This window comes from Camelus ferus, chromosome 11, assembly GCF_009834535.1.
Source record: "Camelus ferus isolate YT-003-E chromosome 11, BCGSAC_Cfer_1.0, whole genome shotgun sequence".
In the NCBI taxonomy this organism is placed as follows: domain Eukaryota; kingdom Metazoa; phylum Chordata; class Mammalia; order Artiodactyla; family Camelidae; genus Camelus; species Camelus ferus.
The window spans coordinates 59,432,330-59,436,677 of NC_045706.1; the positions used below are offsets into that span (position 1 = coordinate 59,432,330).

Sequence of the window (4,348 nt, forward strand, 5' to 3'; positions counted from 1 at the left end):
CTTTAAGTTATCTTTAATTTCTTTAATCAGTGTTTTGTAGTTCTCCACGTATAAATCTTTCACCTCCTTGGTCAGATTTATTCCTAAGTATTTTATTTTTTTGGATGCAATTTTAAAAGGCATTGTTTCTTTATTTTCTTTTCCTGCTATTTCATTGTTAGTGTAAAGAAATGCAACTGACTTCTATATGTTAATCTTGTATCCTGCTACCTTGCCAAATTCTTTTATCAGCTCTAGTAGTTTTTGTGTGGAGCCTTTAGGGTTTTCTATATATAGTGTCATGTTTCCGCATATAGTGACAGTTTAACCTCTTCTCTTCCAGTTTGGATCCCTTTTATTTCTTTTTCTTGCCTGATTGCTGTGGCTAGGACTTCTAAGACTATGCTGAATAAAAGTGATGAGACTGTGCATCCTTGTCTTGTTCCAGATTTTAGTGGGAAGGCTTTCAGTTTTTCACCATTGAGTATTATGCTGGCTGTAAGTTTGTCATAAATAGCTTTTATTATGTTGAGATATGTTCCCTCTATATCCACTTTGGTAAGAATTCTTATCATAAATGAGTGTTGAATTTTATCAAATGCTTTTTTCTACATCTATTGAGATGATTGTGTGATTTTTGTCCTTTCTTTTGTTGATGTGGTGTATCACATTGATTGACTTGCATATGTTGAACCATCCTTGTGTCCCTGGGATGAATCCAACTTGATCATGATGTATGATCTTTTTTATGTGCTGTTGGATTTTGTTTGCTAATATTTTGTTGAGGATTTTTGCATCTATGTTCATCAGTGATACTGGCCTGTAAATTTCTTTTTTGGTAGTGTCTTTGGTTTTGGTATCAGGGTGATGGTGGCTTCATAGAGTGAGTTTGGTAGTACTCCCTCCTTTTCAATCTTTTGGAAGAGTTTGAGAAGGATCAGTATGAGTTTTTCTTTGTATGTTTGGTAGAATTCCCCAGTCAAGCCATCTGGTCCTGGACTTTTGTTTGTAGGGAGGTTTTTTATTGCTGATTCTATTTCATTTCTAGTGATTGGTCTGTTCAAGTGGTCTTCAATAGTCTTGATTCAGTCTTGGTGGAGTGTATGTTTCCAGAAAGTTGTCCATTTCTTCTAGGTTATCTTTTCCATTTAAAGAGGCAATCATGCAAAGTGTCCTATTTTTCCACACAGGATAAATTCTTTGTTTCGGCCAACTCTCAATGGCAGGACAACTAGCACAACACTGTCTCCTCAGACAAAGAGCATCAGGGTATTCTGTTTTGTTGATTTATATATCCCTTTGTATGTTTCTTCATCAATTTCTATATTGTCAGTTTCTTCTACATCTCCCACTATCATGTTTAGATGTGATCATAAGCATGTATACTGCCTCTAAGCTCTCTGTCATTTCTCATTTTCACATAGATTCGCTCATCTGGGCTGAAACTGATGAGTTACAGGGGCCCTTCGATAGTGCTGGTAGTTTGTTGCTAGTCCATGTCTTCTGCCATGTTTCAAACCCTGATTAAATGTTGAAATGATAATATTTTCAATATACTGTGTTAAGAAGAATGTTATTAAAGTTAATTTCATTTCCCTTTTACCTTTTTTAATGTGGCTACTAGAAAAAGTAAATTTGTGCCTTGCATTATATTTCTATTGAACAGACAGAATATATAGAAGTTGCTATAGAAGTTCAGTAAATATTTATTGAAATGAAACATAGAAAAGCAGACTTGCCAAAAGAAATGAGCCATCAAGCCACAAAAAGACATGGAAGAACCTTAAATGCATATTACTAAGATAAAGAAGCCAGTCTGAAAAGTCCACATAACATACAATTTCAACTATATGATGTTCTGCAAAAGCAAGATGAGTTAAGATAAAGTAATCACCAAGAGATTTACGGGGAGGGAGGAGGAGTAATGACTAGGTGAAGCACAGGGGATTTTTTTTAGGGTGGTGAAATGATTCTGTATTTTACTGTAATGGTGGGTACGTGGTATTACATATTTGTCAAAGCTACTGAACTGTAAAACACCGAGAGTGAACCCTAATGTAAACTAGGGACTTTAGATAACAGTGTATCAGTATTGCTTCATTAATTATAACAAACATACCACCCTAATGCAAGACATTAATAATAAGCTGTGGCAGGGTGGAGGGGGAAGATATGGGAATTCTCCGTATTACATGCTCAATTTTTCTGTGAACCTAAAACTGTTCTTAAAAAAAGTCTATTTTAAAAAATGCATCCATGCTTGCACAGCCCCAGAATGATCATTCTAAAACATAAATGTAATAAACCACTTAAATCTTTTTAAAAAAAACTTTGGTAGTTCCCCACTGTCTACCAGAAATGAGTTCACATACATCGGCACTGGCAGTGGCGTTGACCACACCTCCAGTTCTGTGTCCTCTCCTCTCTAGCTGTATCAGACTACTCAAGGGCCTCAAGCCTTCGATGACAGACTCATGCAGTCCCCTCTGCCTGGAAGGTCCTTCTCTCTCTCCACTTGTGGAACCTTATCATGAATCATACACCTGTCCATATAAGTCAGTCATCCTCTATTCTGTATTTCCATAGGTTCTAATTTAAAAGTGGATACAGAAAATAGGCCTATTGAGTTTTGGTCAAATTGGAGTTTTGTGCCTTTTTCTAATAAGTTTGGAAAATGGATATGAGTGTATATATTAGTCTTGGAAGTGTTGAAATAGAATTCTGATAGCCACAGGCAGGCTAGGGATTAATATCTTTGAGATGAAAACAGTGGAAGCAGAATAAGGCTATTGAATGTCAGTGAAGATCTGCTTGGGCTCATCTCCTGGGCAGGGGGCACTGGGATACCCTGCTGGGAGCAAGATCCATCCTAAAGTAAGGTGGTGTTAGCTGACTGCTTGGCTACAATGACTTGAGACAGGCCTCTGGGTTGTCACCTGCTCTGAAAGCCAATATGCCTTTGACTGCTGCTCACCCTAGCCAGGATGCCAGTGTGATTCAGTTTCAAGTATTTTACTTCCAGGGCAGATGACAGTGTGATAATGACATTACCATCTCTGCTACCATATAGTAGAGCCTCAGGAGAACATGTGAGCAGATGCTGAGTTTACAATGCAGATTTCCCTGTATCTCCTTTTCAGGGATGCTCTATTACCTGACTACTCTGCTGATGGGAAACTTAAGGAACACTGTCAAAGATAAATGATTTGCCCAAGGTCACCCAACTATTTATTTATCTTTTGTTGTTTTTGTTTGTTTGTTTTGGGGAGGGAAGGCAATTAGGTTTATTTCTTTATTTTTAGAGGAGGTACTCAGGATTAGACCCAGGACCTCATGCATGCTAAGCATTGCACTCTACCACTTGAGCTATACCCCCATCCCAATTATTTAGGTGTCTGTCTTTCTCCAAAGGTCACAGGTATGAAGCGTGCGCTATTCTGGGCCTTTGATATCAGGTCAGGTAGAGGAACCCCATCCTTTTGCTGTTCTTTAAGCCAGAGGTCCAGGCCTGCCTGGAGGAGTAAGGATCTGGTTGATACTTCAGGGGTGTTTAGAGGAAGCAGCCAGGTTGGAGTCAGGAATGGACTAGTACTTGCAGGAAGATATAACAGATCTAGGAGCCCCTAGGAGATATGCATCTATGAACACTGAGGGTAGAGGGGCAGACAGGTGTCTACAAGACCATTTTATTCTTATTCAATCTTATTCACCAGTTTGGGGCTACAACGCCTTGTCTTAACCAGTGATATACATTCTCTTCACACTCTGTCCACTTGGTCCTCTGACTGCACCCAGATGCTTTTACTGGGATGGAGAAAGGACTCCTCTAGTATAAGCTGTTCTTCCTCCCTTCCCTGTGTCCCTCAGCTGGCCCAGGGGACCCACAACTGGCACTTGGGGCAGAGAAAACACAGGAATTGGGATTCCTAAGAAATGCTAATGAATAACCTGGGCTGGGATTTCTTACAGCAACAAACTCCAGCTCTTGGGTGGGTAGGAGGGCTCCTCAGTGAATCCCCACCCCCACCCCCAATATACCCTAGCCTGGCCCGTAGTTTGGGCAGCCATGACCATTTCCTGGGCTGAGGGGCCTCTCCCTGGAGGGTGGGAAAGAATTCTTTTCTTTGTGTGGCTTGCTTCATTATGTATAAGTGTTGTTGGCTCCCAGGGTTGAAAAATGATCATTTCTCTGTTGGGTTTTCCCAGCTTGAGGGAAATGCTTTTGGAAGACCAGGCAGCGCCTGCTTGGAGGATTTAATGGATTAAAGAACGTTGAAGCTGGGGAATTGTTGGGGCCTGGCATCGTTCCAGGACCACAATGGCGTCCTGGTGACCGCCACATCCCCTTTACAGCACACACAAGCCCTGA

The 4,348-nt window shown here is 40.3% G+C and overlaps 1 pseudogene; it reads right to left on the reverse strand.

Annotated features, from left to right (window-relative positions):
• Positions 1–1,139: 1,139 nt before the first annotated feature.
• LOC116666857 lies at positions 1,140–1,489 on the reverse strand (annotated as a pseudogene).
• Positions 1,490–4,348: the final 2,859 nt, after the last annotated feature.